Source organism: Abramis brama (genome assembly GCF_963993115.1).
Source record: "Abramis brama genome assembly, chromosome: 17".
Taxonomy (NCBI): Eukaryota; Metazoa; Chordata; class Actinopteri; order Cypriniformes; family Leuciscidae; genus Abramis; species Abramis brama.
The window spans coordinates 12,065,139-12,090,342 of record NC_139979.1 but is presented as its reverse complement, the minus strand read 5'-3'; the positions used below and the strand labels follow the sequence as shown (position 1 = coordinate 12,090,342).

At 37.5% G+C, this 25,204-nt stretch overlaps 1 long non-coding RNA gene across 1 annotated transcript; it reads right to left on the bottom strand.

Moving 5' to 3' along the window:
* Window positions 1-14,836: 14,836 nt before the first annotated feature.
* Window positions 14,837-24,027, bottom strand: LOC311067501. Its single transcript, XR_014603226.1, has 3 exons — window positions 23,783-24,027; window positions 18,462-18,554; window positions 14,837-18,322 (listed from the first exon to the last, which is right to left on the bottom strand). It is a non-coding gene; the product is annotated as an uncharacterized lncRNA (long non-coding RNA).
* Window positions 24,028-25,204: the final 1,177 nt, after the last annotated feature.

Below are 25,204 nucleotides of genomic sequence, written 5' to 3'. Positions count from 1 at the left end.
ATGTTAAACTAAAAAATGCATTGTAAATGTATTCATAAAAATGTAACTTTATATACCAAGAAGTCTGTTGTCTGTAAGCAGTTATGCTGAAAAAAAGTTGAATTTATGTTGTGTTACTGTATTTACACTGAATTCGGTGTAGAGTTTTCAGTAATGAGAGTGCTTCATCTAAAAAATGCTGCTCCCACCAGCACACTCGCCTGCCTCTGTCAAACATTGCTCAGCGTGAGTGGTGTTTAACGCCCAGTAATTCTAATATTAATCATCTTACTATTAATTAAACCGGTTAAGTGCTAGTTGTGGTATTATTAGTGGTGCCATTTGGACATTGAAGTGACACTCTTAATGGGGCTGCACTTTAAAAAAAAAAAAAAAAAGAGGCATAATTGGATCTGGCAATTCCATTTACTCAGACGGCCACTTGCCCATCTCTCCTCCATCTATAATTCATCTAATTACTAATATTGTGGTGCTAGTCACTCTCAATTTAGGAGACAAACATGATTATTTAATATTAATAATGTCCAAAACATATGCATTTTCTCTCTTCCAGCATTCTCCCTTTCAATTTTTAATGATTTCTTAACACAACGGGTGAGAGCAATTCCAAATAGAACAACAAAAGAGGCTTCTTGTACGTGACCTTTCTGGCCTGTATTAGCAACACGTCAACTAACAATCAAGACAAAAGCCCAGCACAAGCAGATGGCATTGCCTGCGTTATTAATGAACGCTCAAAGTTAAAAGCATGCTAGCCTTTATCGAGAAGTGGGTGGAATTGCAGGGTTTGGACGTTCAGTGGAATTCAGCCTGCCGCTCATAATGAGCTCAATGCTAGTCGTGGATGCTGGAGAGTCGGAGTAGAGGAGATGCTGTAGATTATGTGGGGCAGTAAAACACAGACAAACTCCCTTGAATATGCGGGAGGTAAATGAAGTCCCAGGGGCGTTATATTCTCCAGCTCACACTGATACATTTGTTTAATTCTCATCCGACAGACAGCCCGTGTTGGCCCTCACATGTGTGGGGAGCGTGTGAGAGCGATAAATGAAGGGGGAAGAAAAGAAATGAGAGCGAGGAATGCGAGTATTATTATGAGTATGTGCCGCGGGGTGGATGTCATTGTTTTTTTCTCTAGGATACATATCAGTGGCTATTGTAAACCCTCATGGATTAACTTTGTATTTATTGTAGACATTGCACAAGGCATTACACCTATGTGTGCAGTGAGTAATTCAATAACTAAATGAGCCGCTGAGCATTATGATGGGCTTCTGAATGGAAGAATGATCTGTCTCTGCTCGCTTTCTTTCCATCATACAGAAAGCCCACATGTGTTTTCTGCTTACTCGTGGATCTGGCACAAACACAGATAAAGCAAACCGAGTAGAAAGCAGCTACATGACTCAGTGAATTAACTCAGGAAGTCTGCTAAGCTTAAGAGTGCCTGACTGTACTGTAAAAACATTTTAACCAGTTTATTTGAATAGACAAAATAAAAAATAAATAAAAAATATATATATATATATATTAAAAGTATTGCATTTAGAAGTGTATACAAATAAAGGTTTATGGTCAGAAAGATTTAAAACAAATTAATACAAGGGCGTGTTAAATTGATCAAAAGTAAAGTGACAAAGACATTTATAATGTTACAAAAGATTTCTATTTAAAAAAAAAAAAATTCACTTTCTATTCATCAAAGAATCCTGAAAAAATATATCATGGTTTACACAGAAATATTAATCAGCATATTAGAATTCTTTCTGAAGGATCATGTGACACTGAAGACTGGAGTACTGACTGCCATCACATGAATAAACAGTAATATATTAAAATAGAAAACAGTTATTTTAAATAATAGTGCAAAAATACTTCACAATACTACTGTTTTACGTGTATTTTGATCACAGAAGTGTGAATATATTTATAAATGCATATATTGGGGGGGGGGGGGGGTTACCTAGCCCCATCTACATCATTTTGTTTTGTGTGTGATGGATGTGAAATATCCATTTTTTGAAACATTTCCTCACTCAGGGCTGTGTGCTGTGGTTTAAGGAGGTGGTGAGAGAATCCACTGGGCTGTTTGGTTCAGTGGCTCATAAGACCCTTACTCTTCTCTTGTTTCCTTTCTCAATGCAAGGTGGGGGTCGGTGTTCCCAGCAGAACACTTTAAGCCGGTACGGTGTGGTTCAACAGGTGCAGAGCTCTCTCACCTGATCCATGGCTGCAGGGCAAAGACAAAACATGTAGCACCTAAAATTAGTCTCTCTGGGAAGATGAGTTAAGGTTCTCCTCTCTGTACCTTTACCTGGTAGGTGTATCCCTTCTGGTTTCCAGACTACAGGATCTGTCATTGCAAATATGCACGCCATCGAGACAAGACGTTAATTGCCTTCGTGGGGTGGCGGCGACACACACTCAGGTGTGTGTAGTCGTGCCGCAGCTGCGCAAATGAGATTTGGAGCTTCGTCAACGGTGTCTCCTTGCTAGAGATAATTGACCTGCGGGGTCTGCCTCTGAGCTGCCCGCCCCCCTCTCCTCTACAGTCCTTGACAGTCTGGGACCCTCTGATTGGTCGGTAGTCAGCATTAAATGGCAACCCTTCTGACCCAAGCCCCCTGTTCCCCCGCCCTTTCTCTTCCTCAGCTCCTTCGCAAGGACATACAGGAGCTGAGGTGGCCAAACTAGTGGTGTTATTTCGCTCCTCCACATGGCCCCCGGACCTATAACACACACACATGTACACCTACTGCTTAGTCATTTGTTTCTGTTGTCACCCATCCAAGTCTTAATTAGCTGAGGACATCTTGTTTGGACCTGTGTCTGTGTAGCTACAGCAGATACCGCTGTTCACACTTTGTTGTGGATGTTTGATGAGTGAAATTTAGTCCATTTAAGACACTTCCTCTGTGGATGTGTGTGTGATTTCTGTGCCACTAGTGTCAACTAACAGAATTGTAAATAAGAAAAAATGTTTTCATACAGGTGTCACAAACCAGTCTTCCATTGGTCGGACAAACAGGTAGTCCTGCCCCAAACTCACTCCATTGGTTGAGCTATACTCAATACACACATAACCTAAATATATATATGGGTTTTCCCTTTAACTATGGGCACTTTTTGACTTTTTAGTCAACAGTTTGAATTTTATGCCCAACAGTGCCAAAACTGTGGAAAAAAATAAATAATAATAATGATAATAACCCGGAAATAATATCTTAATTTTTTATCTCATGCTCTTCACTGACACTGATGCCTCTTTGGTAACAATTACACTAACTTTAAAAAAATTTGGGGCAAAATTGTTTGGTGGAAATATATATATATACACACAGTATAAAATTATTATTTTCATTATTTTTTAGGAAAACACTTTTAGGACATTTGAAAAGATCAGTCAACAGAAATTATACAGTAAAGTTATTTTGGATACCATGTCTGCTAAATTAATGTGTGTTTCTTCTACTTGAGGCATTTTATGTCACAGGTTTTTCTTGGTATATGATCACATTAAAGATCCATCTTGTCTTTTAAATATAAATTACCCCCAAATTATTATTATTATTTTCATTATTATCAAATGTGGTGGAAATATATACACAAACAATTAGATAGATAGATAGATAGATAGATAGATAGATAGATAGATAGATAGATAGATAGATAGATAGATAGATAGATAGATAGATAGATAGATAGATAGATAGATAGATTTAGATTTTTATCCAAAGCGACTTACAAATGAGAAAAACTGGCAACCAGTGCAATTTTGTGAGGAGAGGAGTGACGTGTGCTCTCATCGGCTTGTTAAAGACCTCTCTAGCTGCAGCATTCTGGATCAGTTGCAGAGGTTTGACAGAGCAAGCTGGAGCATTACAATAGTCCAGTCAGGATAGAACAAGTGCTTGGACAAGGAGTTGTGTAGCATGCTCTGATAGGAAGGGCCTGTATGTTGTACAAGGCAAATCTGCAGGACCGGGCAGTTCTAGCAATGTGGTCTGTAAAGTTCAATTTAAGGATCAGGTAATACAGGGCAAACAAAGAAATTCAGGACAGGAACATGGTACAGCAAACAACGACTGACAAACCACAAGAGAAACATGAGGGCAAATTATACACAGGCTAACAAGGTAACAAGGGGGTGTGGTTGATTGTCATGGGAACGCACGAGGGGAACCAAGGGAACTAACAAGACACAGAGACTAATCAACATGAAAAACTACAAAACATGGCGCAAGACATCCTCACACAAGACATGAACACAGGCTGAGATCGTGGACAATATGACATAAAACCCTGGGACATAAAATACTTGAAGTTGAAGAAACGCACATTAATTTAGCTGACGTGGTATCCACAATAACTTTACTGTATCATTTCTGTTGACTGATCTTTTCAAACATCTTTTTTCATGTCCTTAAAGTGTTTCTGTTAATTTAACAGAATTGAATTCTAGTCTCGCATGAGGATGTTTTTGACCTAGAAGGGACTCTGAGGATGCCACTGAACACCACTGAATACCTCCTGGTATTGTGGTAGGTGGAACCCTGGAGAAAAGTACAACAGTAGGAGGTTAGAGCTGTGGGGTTAAGTCTGGATGCTTAAAGTACAAATTGATTACATGTAGTGTATATGCCTGTTGGGCTCTGCGAGCACAGCATTCATATGTGCTGTTTGTGTGGGTGTGGTGTAACCAGATCAGTCTCTGTCGTAGAGCCCCTCTGCTTTACGGAGAGCTGTGCTTGTAGAGGAGGGGGAGCGCTTAGTGTGTTTCATGGTTAATTCTGTGTCAGTTAGTTGACTGCTACCTTCCCTCCAGCTAAAAGTGCACAGTGAAACACAAGCCCAAAGAAATCCTCTGGCTTTGACAGCCGAGCTGTTCAATCATTTATCCGTAGGCCCCGGGCCATGAATCAGTGTCAACAAACATTCCATTGAAATCATATCAAGCCTGCTCTGTTCTGCCGTTTCTTTCTTTCACACTCTCGCACTCCTTTCTTTCCCTCTCCTGCTGTCTCCCTATCCCTTTTTCCTTTTTCATCCCCAAAAGACTCCTGTGTGATGGAACTCTATGTTTTCTTTTGCTCGACATGGCCCGACTCATTACTAGCTCCGCTGAGAGCTTATACTGTGTTGATTTTTTCATCTCTTATGGGTCTTTGTATAGCATTTTGACCTGTTGACAAGCCTGACCACACTTTAACACCCATGGCACATCATGAAGTGAATCCGAAATTCTAGATGTAGTGTTCTCATATCAAACCGTTTGATTCTGTTATTGTACCTCTAAAAACCTTCTTTTTTTTTGGAAATACCTTTGATACTGAGGCAACAACATTTAATTTATTACTCTTTTCTGTATATCTAAACAATGCAGTGTCATGACTGAAGTGGAACATACAAAGCAATCATTTATGACCACCAGTGTTAATCTATGTTGATATCTATAGCATGCATAATCTATCTAAATAATGTTACTTCTGCAAATCATGTTTTCACAAGAACATTTTAAAAATTGGGGATCTGTTTCAGGACCTTTTAATGTTTTTGAAAGGAGTCTCTCGTGCTCAACAAAGCTGCAATTATTTTATCATAAAATACAGTCATATTACAATTTGAAAGTAAAATTTAATATTAAAATGTCATTTATTCATATAATAGCAAAGCTGAATTATCACCATTATTATTTCATTGTCACATGATCCTTCAGAAATCATTCTAATATGCTAATTTGATGCTCAAGAAACATTTCTTATTATCAATGTTGAAAACAGTTGCGCTGCTTCATATTTTTTGCGGAAACCATTTTTTGATGCTTTACATTTACATTTATGCATTTGGCAGACGCTTTTCTCCAAAGCGACTTACATTGCATTTCAAGGTACACATTTACATTCCTATCAGTTCTTTAAAATAAAAAGTTAAAAATAAGAGCATTTATTTGAACATTGAAATTTTTAACGATGTAAGATCAATTTATTGCATCCTTGCAGAATACAAGTATTGATTTCCTTTAAAAAGTTATTGACCCTAAACTTTTGAATAGAAGTGTATTTAAATGTTTGAATATGTGGCTTAATTGTCAACAACAACAACAAATATTTTCGTTGACTAAAATTAGATGCCATTTTAATACGAGCAAAATTGGGTAAAATTAATAAACATGACAATGGAAAATATAGACTAAATAAGGGATAATTTTATCAATCTCATCTCTCCACTCACCATTCCACTGTTCCTCTCCTCTTTGTTTATTTCCACCAACTTTGTCTGGAGGGCCATTATGCTGATTTTGAGGGTTTTGAGCAGGTGAAGTGGACAGAGGGCAATGTGCTTTTTTGGCAATTCCTGTGCTTGAGGCAACAAATGCTGAAGCCCAATCAGAGGACTCAACTCTTCTCTCCCTGTATGTATCCGCAGAACTGCTGTGTGGACCCCAGAGACTGACAGACCACAGGAGTGTGGAAGCGAGGGGGAAAAATAAACGAATATAGCAAGCTTAATTATTGAAAACACCCTAAACTGATCCCTCCCATTTTTTCTATTGAAGAAGGGAGCGTATCCTCCCTGGACCTTTGGTTCAGGGGCTCAGCTCTCTTTTGCTCTGTTTATGTTTACATCCCCTCAGGTGGTGGAGGCAATTCGGTGCCTCGTGGATCCAACATATCAATTTGTCTATGCGCGGTTGGGCCTACCTCTGCTGGGATTGCTATGCAGCTCAGAGCCAATAACTTTGATCGTGCAAAGTCAGATTGTTGATGGGCAGCGTCTCCTACAAAGCTCAAATCTCAGTCCTTGTGCATAGGCTGCTCTCAAAGTGAAGGCATCAAAACAAACTTGGCTTCACAAAACGAGAGATGAAACGGATACTAAGTGCATTGGGCTTTTAGTTCTTTTAGTTCCTCAGAAGAAGGAGCTGTAAAGTGCTTGCCAGATTGAGGGTTGCTTGAATCCAAAGGCCTAGTTCTTACTTTCCCTCCCTTTCTCTTTTTCCCCTCAATCTTTTTCTCAGTTTCCCATCCCACCCACTCTTTTAGCGTTTGCGATATGGACCCAAACACGCCCGGTACAAATGAAATCTATTGTCCAGTAGCTTTCAGGTAAAGGCGAAGCTTAAAAGGGATGTCTGAGTTATCGTCCTCCTCCTGCATTGAGCCGTCTCTCTCTCTCTCTCTCAAAGTCACTCGTACCAGTTCTTCTGCTCGCCATACAGCCGCACTTTCCACTTATCTTGATGCTCTGAGAATAGAGGACAGGCCATCTAAGAGAACCTGTTAACTGACAGTTCTGTAAACTGCCGCAGGGCATGTTAATATTATGGCAATTTCTGCATTTCTGTTTGTTTTGTTGTTGATTTTTTTTAATCATTTGCCGGTTTAGGTAGTGACATGATCAATTATGTATCGCTTAGAAATCAATTGATACAAATTTTTATGGCCAATACAAATAATTTTTCATATTTTCTGCAAGTGCCCCAATAACCAGTATGCAGAACTTATTAAGGCACTTCTTGTATATATGAGAAGTGCCACTTGTTCTCTGTGACTTTTGTACTTGACCTTTGTGGCATTATTCTTTTAAAGAAACTCATTTTCTGTGCACATAACACAGCTTAAAAAATGTGGGCAGCCAGAAAACATTAAATAAATCTTTTTGGAAGGTTTCAGGTGGGTCATGAATTAACAGTGCCCTCTAGGCCTGTGCCAATTGGCAAAGAAACCCTAACGAGTTTCTATACCAAGCTGAAATAATGCCCAGAAAATCAAAACCCACTAGATCATCAGTTTAAAGTTTATTTTTTTAATATTTCAGTATATGAATTAATCAAAGCACTGCTCCTCACTTATGGGCAGGAGCTCCATTTATTCATTGTGTATTGATGCAGGCTGGAAAGTTAAAATTGCCTTGATGTATTGCAGCTACATATGGTTTGATGTACTGAACTACTGAAAAGTGCTACAATTTAGCCCTTAAAATGAAACTCTTTTTATCCATTTGCAAAACCCTTACAAAAAATAAGTTTATTCAAGTGTGCTATTAGTATACAGTACTTCTTTTAAACTAAAAATATGAAAGTATACTTTCAGTCTACTTTTTATGTACTTCTTAGAAATATACTTAATTTACTTCTTGGAAATATACTTAAAATTACACTTAAGTATGCTTGACATACTGACAGAAAAGTCAAAGTATATTTGGCCTATACTTGTACTCAATCTTTTGTTTTAATTAAGTATTCTAAGTACAGTATAGTTGATTCGTTGTTGTGTTTACTCTTTTGATTGTGTAGCCTATTACATTTTTTCACATAGTTTTACATACATGACTTACATTGTTTGAAAATATTGATTTGTAAAGAAAAGATTATGTTCCTAATTCTGTGTATGTGAATAATCCACTGGTAGGAACTTACTTCAAATCTACTTAAAGTACAGTTAAAGTTATATTTCAAGTAAAAAATTAATGCCTAAATAGGAACATAGTAGAAAACTTAAAGTGCAAAAATAATATATAAATAGTATACTAAGTATGATATTCAGTTCACAAGTATGCTGTACTTGCGGTATAAAACTAGTAGTTTACTGAGAGTATACTTCAAAGTGTACTTTTATAAACTAAAAATTTGCATTTAACTAGTAAGCTATCAATATACTTATAAGTTCACTTGTAGTAGAGTTGCAGTACAAACGATAAATGTAGTTGTAAACTAAGTGTAATAGTAGTAAACTTTGAGTACACAACTAAAGTATACTTAAAAGTATACTTTTATACACCACAAAGTGGGCCAATTTAGTCCCAAGTAGTGAAATAATACACTAACAAGTATACTACTAGTACATTGATATTAGTATACTTACTACATAAAGTATACTTAAAATATACATGAACTTTACTTAAGTGTGCTTAATAAAATTAACTTAAAGTATACTTATTTTTTGTAAGGGAATAGCAATTTTGTTCCAACAGCACAAGATTTTGCTTGCCATTTCTCAGTGCAAAGTGTGTAAATAAATAAAAAGTACTTTAAAAACTAACTTAGCATATATGCTGTCCCCTTTATAAAAACAAATCTCATAGAAATGTCTGTATTAAGTGCTTGAGTTTGTGAACATGGTAACAGAGAGCTGCTTACACAGATGGCTTCCAAGACAGCCTTTCAATTACTGAAACGGTTTAAATGTCGACGTCTTTTTGGAACGTGTTGGGAATAGGCACAAAAGGCCCTGCGTGGAACGGCTCCAAGTCATTGCCACTCACGCCGTCAGTCTGGACGCCCTCCAAGGTTATTTCATCGATGGCTGCTGCGTCTTCCAATTCTCTCGACCCCTGATAGTACACAATACGCTTTCTCCCTCTCTTTCTTTCTCCCTCTAACACACACACAATCATTGACAATGTAAACCACCCTCCTAATCCTGTATTACTTTGATGTATGTGTTGTTTGTTTTCTCAAAGCAATTAGATCACTTTTATTACTGATATGGAGTTAATATAATAAAAAATGTATGTGCCACTTTAAGATTTTCAGCTCTGCTGTATGTGTTCAGTTTATATACATGAAACATATAGATTACATGTGGGCTCAGGTAGATGTAGAAAATACATGATGTTAGACTTTACATTACTACAATATCAGCTGGGAACAATGGGTAGGTTGGTACTTTTTAGACTTAAAATTTTTACATCCCAGGCTCATTGAAAGAAAATCTGTGGCAACATTTCGGCAAAATGATATTACATTTTGTTGCATATTTCGCAGCACTTTAAAAGTGAAATGTCCAGTAATGGATGCCAAAAGTGTTGTTTTCTCAGAAACAGATGAATGTGAATGTGACATTTTATTATGTTGGTTGTACATTATAACACTTTCAAAGTGAAATGGTTAGAGGATCTAAAAGGTTAACACACTATTGTGTTTTAAAATAACGTACCACCTACACTTAACTCTACCCTAAACCTAACTGATAGCTGTTAACTAAAGCAAATGTGAGATAAAAAAAGATTGTTTCTACAAATCTTTTATGGGTTGTTGTGACTCATGTTTTACTGTTCAAGTACAATGCTGTACCAGGTGAACAACCAAGCTTCCTTTGTCAGAAAATAAAACATCAATTTGTTGCTGGTTATGTGATGCAAACATTAAAATAAAAATGTATTAAAGTTTATTAAATAAAGTTTAAAAATCATTCACTATGGTAAGTGTTTTGAGATCATAACATTGTGCACCATTCTAAAATGAATCAATAATCTGCCCCTGTAATCATAATTTGTGTGAAAAGGAATAAAAGTTGTTGGTGTTTTACTGCCACTAGTGTTCATTTCAGCTGAAATCTGTAGTGAATTGTATATATAGGTATGTCTTTGGAGTTCTAGGTCTAGGTTTAAAAATGTAGGTAGAGGCACATTTTTCCAATGAGCCTATGTTTACATTTTTTAGCAGTTTTTGAGGATTTGTGTCTTCCTAAAATGAGCTCCTTTGTTATAAAACATTGCCTTCTTGGTTACAGTGTGACATACACTGTATTTATAATGATAATTAATTAAATTAAAAGTATTATGTATATTTTATTAAGAAAATTGTGGTTCAGTGTTTTATTGAAAATACTGAGAACATTTCTCTAATAAAACCAAGAGATACATTTTCCAATTATTTTTAAGGAAACACACAGTTTTGAGGCTTGAATTGAGGAACTGGTAAACCTGATAAAATTAAGGAAAAGGGGCTACCTATTTATTTTAAGAGAATTAGCTCAATTATGCGGTTTTATTTAGAGACACCATTGTTAGTTCCCAGCATGCTTTGCACATGGCTGGAAATGGAGAGTAAATCTTGAAATGAAGTGTTATTTAATGTGTTTTTGAGTAACATCTGTTTAATGTTCAATTATGTTTGACATTTGAAAGAGTTTCTATTATGTTAAAGTTTTGATCGTTACCATTGTGCAGTGGTTAGGTTGTGAATAACTGCAAGTATTAATACTCTGAAACATGTTACGTTGTTCATTGAGCAATAACTCTGCTAATGATAGTGCAGTAACAAGTTTGTTTCTGTGCTGTGCAGTACATGCAGTCTTTTAATAATACAATATAACTCAAAGTCAAATATAAACAGGTCATTTCCATTCACTTGAATTCACACAATTTTGAGTAAAAAATACTTAAAATAAAAAAGCATATTCCACTAAAAATGTTAAATTCATTATGTCACAGACTAAATAATTTAGGGGATTTTACATGATTTATTCAAGTAGATTCCATGAAAAAAATCAAGTCTTAACTACTCAAAAATCTTATGTGTAATATTGTAACCATCATTTTTTTAAGTGAATAGCAGTAACATTGTTTACAGTGTACTGGCCTCTAACAGAGCACCGGGACCCCTTCCATCCCCTCCAAACTCAGACCTAAAAGATTATAAATTAGTACAAGTGGGGGATGAGAGCAGGATTAAGGATGCTGCATAATCTTAAACAAAGGATGCTTTTTTCCAAAAGGGTTGACAGGGCAGATTAGGACTTTGTCGGTTAGTACTTATGGGACTTTTCCCTTAGAAAGACGCACACTTGTTCTCTTTACCCACCTCCTCTGGTATACCATCACTGCTGTAATGAGGTAGCATGGGAAATCGACATAACACTAGCTAATAAGGTCGAGGTTGGCGGATTTTAGGGTAAAGGAAGACACACAGGCGTTATGCATCTCTTTGGGTGTCTATCAGAACAACGACTTAGACTTCAGCAATCTGGTCTGACGACGATGAGTCCAATAATATTACGGCAATGGTGATGTAAGACAATGCTGGAGAACTGAGGGCGAGGGTGCTGAGATATGCACTGTAATTGAGCAGCTGGAGCAATTGGAGGCCATGGGACGCACTTTTAATTTCATCACTCTGTCAGCTTTTATTAAAACCCATTCGTCATAAAGAGGAGAACGAGAGGTTGGGCCGTGTGTCGAAGGCTGTATTGCCATTGCCTGGGAATTCAGGCTTCGGAAGAAAAGAAGGAATCGTGATATTGGAGAGATTGATGACGAAGCTTGGTTTTTGGCGTAAGTGATAGGAGAACCCCTTCCACACCATATACGCAAACATCAGCCCAGCCATCAAGCCCATTTGTTACTGTCTGGGGAGGTCAGTGAAGTTGGGGAGAATGCATTGTGGGATAGGTTGCATGAGAAACGTAAAACCCGAGTCGGATAATTATCAGTCACATTGATCAGAAGTCCAACTGCAGTGAATTTGCCCAGTGTATTGAATTGCCGTTAATAGCTGTTTTTCCTCACAGGCTAATGAGATTACTTCAGCCTGCCGTCGTTCTTGTTTTGTTGGTTGAAGAAATAGAAGGCCTTGTTTGTTGCCGGCATTGTTTGTTGTTGCGTTGCGTTTTGTTTTCACAGGGGACTGTAAAGGAGGGCACACATATGCTAGTTAGTTCTCAGATAGGGCTGATAGCTTAGTTTTGGCACACAGTTTTTGAAGTGTCATCAAAGTGTAAACCCCTGTCTCCCCTCCTTCTTTCTTTTCCTCTGAACTCTCTCTGTCCTCTACACTGTCATCCCACCGAACCGCGGCGGCTCCATCACGCCTCCTTCAATCAAAGCAAATTAAATGATTCATTATTTCTTCCCGCCCACCAAAAGATGTAGAAACATGAAAAATAAAAGAAAGGCATGAGCGAGAATGGCTTTTACATCTTCTCCCATTCACGTTTTCGCACAGTACATGTGTGCAACTAAAGAACGAGCCAAAAAAAAAAAAAAGAAGAAGGGCAGAATAAAATGAAGTGTGACAACATATGAATTTCAAATTTGCGGAGAGACATCAAAGTGCGCCATCCTGGGCGCCTTCGACAAGGACGCACACTGATTTTTAATCCAGTCGCCCCGATTGTATCGCCACCCTAACGAAGAGCTGAGCGGGGCCCTGCCAGAGAGAGTGGCACCGGGCAGAGGGAGATAGAGAGAGGGAAAGATCAGAGACGAGAGAAGAGGAGATGGAGGAGGAGGAAGGCGAGAAGAAAGGGAAAGCTTTTCCAAACACAGGCGGCCGAGCCCTTTGTTGTCGTTTCGATCAGAGGGCCCCTTTCATCAGAGCGGGAACCGTTTCCACTCCTCTCAGTTTTGGTAAGGGGGAGTGAGTGTGTGTGTGTGTGTGTGTGTGTGTGTGTGTGTGTGTGTGTGTGTGTGTGTGTGTGTGTGTGCGTGTGCACACGTACAAGTGTTTGGTGATGGTGGGTACCCCTCGAACATCACCATCTGAGGACTTTAGCCTCGGTTCAAACTTCAGTTACAGTTTAAATATGACACTGCGTCTGTCTATGAAGGGATTTTTTTCCCCTAATGCACTTCTGAGGAATTAATGAAATTAAGCAGGGTTTAAGCATTGAAATTAAGCAGGGTGCCAAATAAACTGTTTATTATTATTATTATTATGAACATTTTTTATTAAAAGTAAAATAAAAATAACAGGCCATAAATATTTTTTAGAGGTCATGAAAATTTATTTAGAATTTTTATTTTCAAAAATACATTCTCATATAGTGAAATTATGGAAGCTTGTTTCCGCCACTGAATAAAAAATAAAAAAGGTAATTGCAGTTTTTATCTAACAATCTAACTTTTTTTCTTGCAATTGCAAGTTAACCTTTTGCAATTCTGAATTGTGTAATATAAACTGGCAATTGCAAGTTACAAAAGCAGAATTGCACATTTATATCTGGCAATAATAAATAAATAAAAATATTCCGTGGCAGAAACAAGCTTCCATATGAAATTGCATTTGTTGCAAAAACATGAAATAAATATCTTAAAGAGATAGTCCACCCAAAACAGAAAATTCTATCATCAAACTCATGCTCATGCCATTCTAAACCTGTATGACTTTCTTTCTTCTGTGGAACATGAAAGAGAGAAGATATTTTGAAGAATGTTGTTAACCAAAGAGTTTCGTTTCCCATTTACTTGCATTGTATATTTTATTGATTGTTTTGCAATTGTCATTTTGGGTGAACTATCACTTTAATTTTGTTTATAATATGTTTTATTTTGGTGGTTTAATTGCATAAATTTGCCAATTTTGCCAATTTTTACTTTCGTTTGTCACTTGGTGGGTGATAATTTTGGACCCTGCTTGTAAGCATAGCCAAGTGAAAAAGTTTTGTGCAGTTACAGATTGTGGAAGAACTGATGCAACAGCGAGCATACGGTGACAGTGTAGAGAGACAGGACAGACATGTACAAGCGTTGCTACTGTGCCAGTCTATGTGGCTTAGCAACCAGAGGAAAGAGATCCAAACATGAGCGAGAGCATGAGAGAGTGTGTTCGCAGCCAAGTATACTACAAGGAAAGCTGCCTCTAAGCAGTGTCATGGGGTCAAATCCTAAATGGCTTTTACACGTTTTACACACAAACACATTTGCTCGCTCTCTCTGTCAAATGAGAAGCTTTACCACTTTGCTACACAAATACAGGTTTAAGGATCTCGGTTGACAGTACAAAGGGTTGCAGGTTCAATTCCAAGTGCCCTTGAGTACAGCACCCCAGGCTGCTCCAGGGAAACTGTCCCTGCTGGTAATCACGGAAATTTCCTTCTAGAAGTAGAGTAGCCAAGTAATATATAAAAAGCACACTTTTTACAAAACACAACTGTTTTACTTTTTTTTATTGTTTTTAAGGCATCTCCGGAATTACATCATACAAAATAAACCATCATCAAGTGCTTTTTAATCTATTAAACAATGACAACATCAATAATAATAAAGAAATATTAAATAAATAAAAATAAACAAACATTAATCTAAAATAAACAATAAATAAATAATAGTAGTCATATTTATTTTTAATAATATGTATTTTATTATTTGAATAATATTTAATTTTAATAATATTATTATTGTGATCATTGTTTTTATTTAGAAAATTACAATTAAAAAATAAAGAAAATACTGAACAAGCAGATGGTTCAGTGTGTTTGTTTGTGTGATTGAGAGAGAGAGAGAGAGAGAGAGAGAGAGAGAGAGAGAGAGAGAGAGAGAGAGAGAGAGAGAGAGAGAGAGAGAGAATAAAATGTTGGAATGTGACACGTTTGGCAACATCATGCCCCATGGCCTTACCTGAGTACATGTGGTGCAAAGAGGACCTACAGGCACCACACCTGCTCCAGTCTACATCCTGCACATGCCACCCTGCAAGATACAAAGAAGTGTGAATGTGAGACTGTGTGAAGTGTCACCTCACTTAAAACGAACGAACACATTTGCACATCTTCGTTCCTTAGAGTGCACGTTTGCCAGGAAACAACATCCTCATTTATACCTGTGTTAATCATGGGTAATGCGCTGGAAATCTACGTGTGACCTCATACAAAGCGCCGTGATATTCTGGCACAGGCCTCAAATGTCTTGGAATTCCGAAGCTCAGGTTTGTGTCACATAAATAGCCTTTAGGTTTAAAGCATGTGAGATTTTGTCAGGTACACTGTGTGGTTTAATGACAGATGACTGTTTTCCCCCTTTTTCCTGTCCCTCATGCAACAGCAAAGTGTCCTGATGGGTTAACAAGAGTAGGGGCTGTTGTATCCGCAGCTGGAAGTTTTTTGGGTTGTGAGGAAGAGAGGAAAAATTGAATGGAAATCTCTCATAGCCCACAGCTGCCTTGAGAAAGGAGCCATTACTTACAATCTTGTACCCATGGGTCTGAGTTTAAGGGTTTGCTTGCTTCCTTTCTTTCTTTCTCAACTCCTCCTCATTCCCTTATAGCTGGAAGGACTGATATATCACATGTAATATTCTGTGCATCTCAGTGTGTGTAAAATGTTTACAGGGGGAAAATATAGACATGTTGCCTTTTTTCAAAAGTCCAATTAAAGTCTCAAATCCTTTGTGTTCGTTTTTTAAATACATATCTAAAATAAAGTGTGTGAGGTTTTCCTTCACTACTGTTTAGTAAGATTTTGTTGATCTAGAAATTAATACTTTTATTAAGCATGGATGATCAAGTGTGACAGTAAAGACTTTTACATTTTCATTTTTTTATTTCAAATAAATGCTGCTCTTTTGAACTTTCTATTCATCAAAGAGCTTCCACAAAAATATTAAACAGCACAACTGTTCTAAACATTGTTAATAATAAGAAATGTTTATTAACCACCAAATCAGCGCATTAAAATGATTTCTGAAGGATCATATGACACTGAAGTCTGGAGTAATGATGCTGAAAATTCAGCTTTGCCATCAAAAGAATAAATGACATGTTTCAGTATACTGAAATAGAAAACAGTTATTTTAAATTGTAATATTTCACAATTAGGGTTTTTACTGTATTTCTGATTAAATAAATGATGTCTTTGTGAGCATAAAAAACTTCTATAAAAAATCATTCATTTTAAATGTAATTTTTTATTAATTAATAGTATATTAATATTAATCAAATATTATTAAATATATTATTTATTTCTAATAACTAATTTTAATAGTCATTACAGTGAGTGATCACCTTTGAAACCTAAATACTTTGTCTCTTATGATTCCATGTCAAATCCCAAGTCACATTCTTAATGTAAGTGTGGCTCAAGTCCGAGTCTCTTCTGACAGAAGGCTGTTGGTATGAGAGATGAGTGTATGTGTGTGTGTTAGGACAGTAAAGAGATAGAGATGTGTTTAGCTCGAGAGTGTAAGAGAGAGATAGAGAGATGCGGCGTGCACTGCCTCCGGCTACCATTATGTCTTCCATTTGTCTGTAGAAGTATGGGTCAATGTGTGTGAGAGGATGTTTGTCTGTTTGCTGTGGTTAGTCATGTGTGTGTGTGTGTGTGTGTGTTGGGGGACAGGGGCTGTTCTCATTATCATGTGGTGTGTGTGATTAGCAGGCTAGCTGCTGCAGTAGGCAGACTGCATCGTTTACCATGCTGTCAACACTACAGCCTTCCACCGAGCTCGGCTATTACTCACCATACAACACACACACACACACACCGACATGCTCGCTACATGTGTGGGTGTGCATGACCAAGACAAAATGCAGCAGAACTGCGCGCGAGCATTCATATACATAATTTGCATAGTATCGAACTCAAATCAAATCAGCGCATAGATAATTGAGAGTGATGGCGAAAGAAAAAAAACTTTTTTGCACACATCATGTTACTGAGATGAATCAACAGCACTAGCCAGATTAACAGATACATACAATCAAACCATAAATGCGTACAGTATGAATACAGAGAGAGATTTTGCATAACTACTCTGAACCACACACAAGGACTCTGAAAAGCAAATCAACAAAGCCTGTCATAAAAGCATAGATTGCATTAAAAAAAATCTTTTTAATTTCCAGAAAAGGATTGTTAATTATTCGGTGGTAAAATAAGTTTGGTGATTCAGAAGAGCTCAAAAATAAGTGCCGTAATCTGAGATGCATCCTCTTTTTTAAAAAAGAACACTTTCCCACCCCATAGATGGAAAAGAAAAGAGCGCGCGTGAGAGAGAGAAAGCGCATCTAAAAGAAATGGAGGGATTAGGGCTTTGCAAGAGTTTACTATGCTCATTTTGCACGGGGACCTGCAGGATTATAGATAACAAATGTTAGCAGACCTGCTTGCCGAGAGAAAAGTGCGTCTGTTCGTGCTAAAACAGCAGAGTTGGCTTTTGCAATGCTGCTTAAAGAAGGAAAAGGAGTGCAGAAGAAAAAAAGATAAAGAGGAGTATCGGAGCGGGTGGGAGGAGTGAAAGAAGAGAAACGTCGTGAGCGGAAAAAGGAGGTAGCTTGTAAGTTGCACACTTTGCCAAGACGCAGTCGGGGTGATGGATCACGCGCAGCGATTGTTAATTAATGAAGCGATTAATTGTGTCGACCGGGCGATTGAGGAGATTTTCAGCGAGGTGCAAACCTTAAGCCGATTTAGTTAGTCTACACACAAGAACAGGCTCTGAGTGTGTGTGTTACACTTTCCACTCAAGCAAACTAAGCCTTCCTATAAACTCTTCTTGCTAATCATCAGCCATGCATTCCCAGCATGCTCTGGCCTTCTCTCCCTCCCAGTCCATTCCAGGACCTGCAGGGCTGAAATTGCAGTTGGGACCTGGGGGATTTAGGCTTTGCTATCTTGACTGACCCAAGCGCCAGCTGCTCTCAGACTGGTCAATCCTCAATTAAAAGCAGTCTAATTTAATTCAGTCTGCCCCGGCGAGTGCTTGACCACAGACGACATCGAGACAGGAGCACTTGGCGTCTGGTCGTGACTCCTTTTGGGCTGGAGCTGGTCTGGTCACTCCGCTCTTTGCCATCACCGTCTCCTAGCCGGTCCCAGTACATGAGCTGCCCTCGAAAAAAACACACACATAAGGTACATATAACCCCGTGGCTACAAGTTCAGTGCGAACATATCGTGGTGATCTCAAAGCATCTGTTGCTAAAGCAGCCTCCCTAACTAGATATCATAGGGTCGAATTCATACCCAAATGCCCCTTGATCCCGTTATTGGCTTTTTCAATGGATTCCTCAGATGTCTCTAAAGCAAGTCACTCGGTCCTTTCAGGCCCCTTTGAGCCTAATAAAACACAAAAGCGGGAAAAACAGACAGAATGAGTAAACACAGTGGAACTCCACGGAATGACCGAAGGGAACGATTTGGGTTCATTAGGCATGCATTAACATGAATTATTATCTAATTAAAAGGAAGCAAGTCATTAATAAGTTTGGTGAGGGCCTCTAGATGCTCTCTTGAGTGCGCAGTGACATGTGGAACTCTGCGGCGTTGTGCTGGTTAGCCTTACTGTGGCTGCCACCAGGGAAGAGACACACTCCAGTGCAACAGACAGTTTACATGAGGAAATCCACAAGGTTCATCAAATCAATCATTAAATATTTAAGTTACTGAATAATGATTAAATACGGCTACACAAGGTTCTTAGAAGTACTGTTATTTCCCAAGCTGAGTTTGATGAAAGAAAGAAAAGAAACAACTGTGGATTTTCTGATAATGTCACTCTACAACTTAGCAGTTAACAGATGCGTCAATCTCACATACACAAGTTACAATCACTATACATTGTATATATATATATATATATATATATATATATATATATATATATATATATATATATTAGGACTGTGCAATGATTAATTGCCACGTTTTATATTCGCATGTATATACTGTATATATATTTAAACATAATTTATATCATATATAAATATAAATATTTTATATATAAATAACACATTTTTCTTAAATATATGCATGCATGTATGTGTATTTATATATAAAAATAATTATACACAGTACACACACATATATTATGTAAACACAAACTTTTATTTTGGATGTGATTAATCGTTGCACAGCCCTAATATATAACATCAATATGTTGGGTTTTTGAAACATGATTAATTTTTAAAACAATAATTGTTGTTAAATAACTATAAATAATGTGATGTGCATCACATCTTTTATCTCTGGATGTGCTTTCAAAGAAGGCAAATTATGTTTGCATATTTTCTCTATCATCATCATCAGCTTTCAGCTCCATTAGTCCTGTCAGAAGAAATGATGAAACCCAATCAGCATTAAGCTGTATATTATTATAAACATAAATCTATATAAATAAAATAAAAATATCATGGTTACACTTTATAGAAACTGTCATGACTACGTCGTCATAAAACATTTTAGAATGTATATTATCTAACCATCAAGTAAAACATTCTAGATGGGAATGAAAATCATGTACTTTTTAAATATGTGATTGTGGACTACTGATCAGCATTATATGATGTTTGATAATGACTTATAAATGAATTCATTTAATGAGATGTAAGACTAAAGAGAGGCCACATATATAATGGAATTTGATTCTTAAGTTAACATTCAACAGTAGTGTATGATTCAGAGGTCAAGTCCTGAAATCTGAAGAACAATTTGATATCAAGCGAAAGTGAACAGAAAATATTTGCTATTGCAATCATCCACCAAGCCTGAACATTAATGTGAGCGGTTGATAAGTGAGCGGATGGGTGTAGTGGCAGCTTGTCCAACATTACAAACCCACTGCATCACAGGGATTGAGGGGAAAGTGACGTTGAGTTGATTGACCATTGTGCAGGCAGACAGTGGAAGAGAGACCCAATGTATTCAGAAGCATGCTTCTAACCCCTTCAGCCCACAAGCTGTTTACCACTCTATCAGCTGCTTACCAAGGGTCTGGCTGCCATCCATATTCAGACGCCACAAATTCCACTGCTTATCTCAAAAAGCCCCCCTCCAAAACCTCCCTGTTCCCCTCCACACATACATACATACATAAACGCATCTTTATGGAAGCAAGTGGCAAGTGCACACCTGGATGGGGGCAGGATAAAGATCGCCTTGAATTCAAAGCAAAGGATTGAGGCCTTGGCGGACAGAGCGGGCAGCAATACAGGTTACGGTGTGTGAATGTGTGTGAGAAAGAAGAAGAGATTGCAAAAAAAAAAAGATCTGTATTTTTATCAAATAAAAGCAGATCAATTTAAGGCACTGAAAAAAAAACTAAATTAAATCATATAATTATAGATAGATATTAAATACAAAAGTAATTAATTAATTAGCATTAAATTAAATGCTAGAAGAATTTGACCAGCGAAGAAGAAATGACCAGTGATTTGACAATTAAAGCTACACTGAAGCATTACAAGATGGTCAGCCTTGACAATCTCAAAATGTATAGAATGTTTCATATTTATTTTAGTTAAAGCATATCCAGTACATCCTAATTTCGTTTAAAAACTCACCAGGGTTTTCAAGCAGGGGACCCCTGGGGGTCTGTGAAGGTACTGCAGAGGTCTGAGGAGAAGATATATGAAAAGTAATTATTTAAATTATCATTATGTTCTGGTGAGTTTTAATGAAAGTTATTACAGAATGTTATTGAGAAATTCTAGATTTCTATACTTGGGGGGTCCTGGGTTGGTCCTGAGTCTCTGCATGGAGGTGTCTGGGTCTATAACTATTGAAAACACCTGTCTAGGATCGGATACTGTAAGAAGTTGTTTTAAAATATCGTTTAATTTAAAAATTACTAGATTTACTAAATGCACTTCTGAACTTTTATATATTCAAATCCTCAGAAATGCCGATAATGGATTTTTTTTTTTTTTTTTTATGTGGGTAGCCTGTCATTTATAAATAGGGTTGCCATCCATTAAAAAAAGTACCGACAGCGCCTAGAATTAACTGTGTAAAAAAAAAGAAAAAGAAAAAGAAAAAAAGGTTAGTCTCTTAGCTGTTTCTCATACACATTATGTTTTAAAAAGGCTTGTTCTCTGGGTGTGAGGGAAGAGTACCCTTCTCTCTTTGCACTGGCCAGTGATTGAAGTTAGGAACTCTCTCCATGGCTAATTGCGCGCCTGTGCTTTCACATGAATATTCATGCTTGCGTCTTCAGGGCCCCGCCTAATTAGCCCAAAGATAAATCGAGAGTTGGAGAGATATAGCCCACACCTTTTACGGAAAGGAAAACATTCCCGTTCCATTCCCTCGGGATGCTTGCGGAATCGCCTGAGTTCATTAACCAAAAAAGAGAGAAAGAGGTACCTGAAAAAGCGCAGAATGCCTCTGTAAATTCGTGGCTACTCAAGAAGCGCGCGTACCCATTACGCATGTCTGTCAAAGCCAACCGGTGAAAACAGAATGAGAGGTGAATCTTTAGTAGATTCTTTAATTAAAACACTCATTTAAGTTTGAGTCGATATGTCAGTATTGTAGCCTACTGAATGAGCTTCCTAAAGTTGGGTAGGAATTTTGTATCTATTTTTAAAAGTGTCAAAATGGACTTAACTCCAAGTAAATTTTCACTTCAATGGCCTGGCTACCCCTCATTATAGACATCAAAAGACACATCAAAATTCATCATAATTATTGTCTTTGTTTATGTATTTATTTTTATTATTTATTAGGCTACGTATAATTTGTTCTGTTATTTGTTTTTTTGTTTTTTAATGCTGGAATGAAGATTGCAGCATTTTAACTTTATTTTCCAACTTCTAGTTTGTATCTGAGTGGGCTAGTGATTAAACATTTTTTGAATATTTTAAAAGTGTAGTCTACTGATGCAATCAAATAAACATGCAGAAATTTGAATTTCTACACAGGCTAATGCTGATACAGCCATTCAAAATAGAAGATAAAGGTCAAAACAATGAAACTTTCTAATATGAATTCTCTAATATGAAATTGTTTTAGCATTTGCCACCCACAGATAACGCCATGTATATTAGCTGTTTTCTGAACTCTTTCTCCTGTGCACTTTTACGGCCTATGGTTAATGGAGGGTTTGACCGATCAGACTCTAATTATATTCAAGTGGAGGGGGTCCCTCGTGCAGATAAAAGCACGTGACTACAGACGCGTGAATCGTGAGAAAAGAAGACTAGAGCCTAGAATCCAATATTTTTGTGAACGAAAGGAGACATTTTGTATGCGAATTAAACTATGTTAATAAAACGTTGCTTTTATAGAGCTACTTGAATATCAAGTGAATTAATTAAGTAATAAAAGCTAATTTTACAGCAAAACCTATTTTTATAGCCTATTTTAATTCAAGGCTTCCTGGTTATAACCTACAGAAAATCAACTTGTAACAGATAAGCAGAGATGAGTAAAACTTTTTTTTCTTAAACTTCGAGCTATAAAATTCTGTGAGCAGATTTAGTACATCCTGGATACTCAAAGGCCACGATTGTTCCCTACTGTCTTTCATTGCCATCTTACAAAACAAGGGCTATTATTTGTCTTTTCCTGTATGGCAAATCATTCATCTGCAGGATCAGTGTGATCCTTTCAAACTGCTCTCCATAGCAACCTCGTGCATCCCAGGAAAAATTCACCTCGCTCCACACAAGGCCATATTCTTTGCGAAGGGGGAAAAAAAAGAAGCATCTGGGCGCTTTTTGAACCACTTTCTTTCGCTGGCAAACTAAGCGAAGAGTTTGACTGTGCTGCTACTGTGACGCAGCTCTCTGGGCAGAAATGACCGCTCTTTTTATAGACTTCCAAATGAGAGAAACTGTACAGGGAAGCATCCTCGTTAACTGCGGCTCTCGGATTGCATTCGGATACAGCACGCTTTAGATTATAATCCTGTCATCTGTTTGCCTGTGGGTCACATGTTCATTCTCGCCCTAAGTCATGCACACAAAATATCTTTAATTTGTAATAATATAATGGACGCAGAACCACCGCGTTTTTCATTATGAAAAAAAACAAACAAAAAAAAACTGTGGTTAAAAAATGACAGTTGTTTAGAAATTACATTCAGACAATATATTCAAACGTAAAGAAAGAGAATAGTCTAATATAAACGCTTAAAAGCCACTGGAGAGTTTAAAAGATGTGAAGTTAAATCATTCTTATCCAAAACACATATTATATTAGTTAAGATGCTTTACTCAAGTTATTAAATTATATAACGTTGTTCTTAAGAAAGTATATGCAGTTTCTTTATATTACAATACAGGTGTAAACCACTTAAGAATATCGTATAAAAGGAACCTGCATGTTGTTTAATTTGGTATTAAATGCAATGATGTTGAAATATCCCTTTCAAATATCCTTTGAAATATCCCTGCGAGTGTTATTGCATATGTGATAAATAAATAAATGGTGGCTTTACATAACCACGCCTTTGACAGAGTGGTGACGAGCACTTGTGACCCTAAGAACATCATTTAGGTTACACTTCCATGAACGCGCGAAGCTCGTGCAGATGGACAGATAGGAAAAGCAGTGTGTAAACTTACCACTGAGAAGCGTTTTGGTTTGACGTCTGAATTCTCCGGCACATTTCCTCGCAAAAGCCTGTGGAAACACCCCATAAAGAGCAAGACAAACACACAAACACGAACGTGAACTAAAAAAATACACTGAGGTAAATAATTTAAATAGAAGTGATACCAAAAAAATCTTCTAAAAAAGCTGTGGTTTTAGATGGAGTCGAACGTGTGCCTGATTGCGGAGTTTTAGACGACTGGAACAGGAGAGATGTAAGATTTGTTTAAAGCCCCACATTTCCATTTAAGAACGTGATTGTGTTTGCAAAGATCCCTTTCAATCTTCGCATCTCCCCCTCTCTACCCCTCAGCGTCTCCGAGGCTGCTTTGCAATTCATAGAATTGGTAATTTGCTATTGGGACAAAACGTGAAGGGAAAAATAATCAGATCAGCCGGGAAAGGAATACGGAGGAGGCCAGGAGGGAGAAACACTGGATTTCTCTCGAAGTTACTGTTTAGAAAGATGCTTCGAGTGAAGATATTGTCAACACGCCGCAGCTTTGGCTTTGTATGTTTGTAAAAATCTGTTGGCTTAATTTTGAGTTATATAGCCTAAGCCAACAACTGAAATTTACTTAGGCTATTTGTAAATGACAATTTTACTGAAATTTACTCTCAGTAAAATTTACATCAAATAATAGGCCTATTTCAAATGCGTACTAGCCTATAAGTTTAATTAAGGTAAATTAAATTAAATGGATAGTCTATTTATTTACATGGTCGGCGGTAGAATGTTTATGCATTTATGCATAATGATAGAGATTGTCTGATATGTTACAGTTACAGTGTGGGCGGTCTGTATTTCTGTATGTTTTATTAATTCGATGCATGGTTCGGTGATGGTGCATAGCCTACTTGAATAATCATAACTAATTGTGTTATGGGGGTAACACTTAAATAATATTGCTATATAAACATCTTTTAATGTATCATACTGATTTTCGTCGTTCTCGTGGGTGGCTCCTGAGATACTTTAGAACACTAATCTACTTGCAAAGAGGAGCGGTACAGTTACTAAAAGAGGCGATGCGAGGCGGGTCATTCTTCCACCCCACCAAAAAGAGTACCACACTCCCCCACGTGGTTATTTGCAAAACAACCCTCAAAGCCCAGTAATTTCCTACGGTTTTGCTGCTCACGCTCTCTTGACTAGTGGGGAGAGGAGTAGAAAAGGAAAAAAAGAGAAAGCGTCTAGTGAAAGCGGCCAATTGCGAGTAACTGGGATCACGGCGCCCGGCAGCCAACCAAGCGGCCCGCGAGAGGTAATAAGGAAACCTGGTGGGCTGTAGTCGGCGAGGAACCAATGCACGCGCAGGGGAGGCGTGTCTTAGCTCTTCCCTAAGACCTCCCAGAGCAGGTTGTTGCGTTTTGGGCTCTAAAGCTCAAAGATC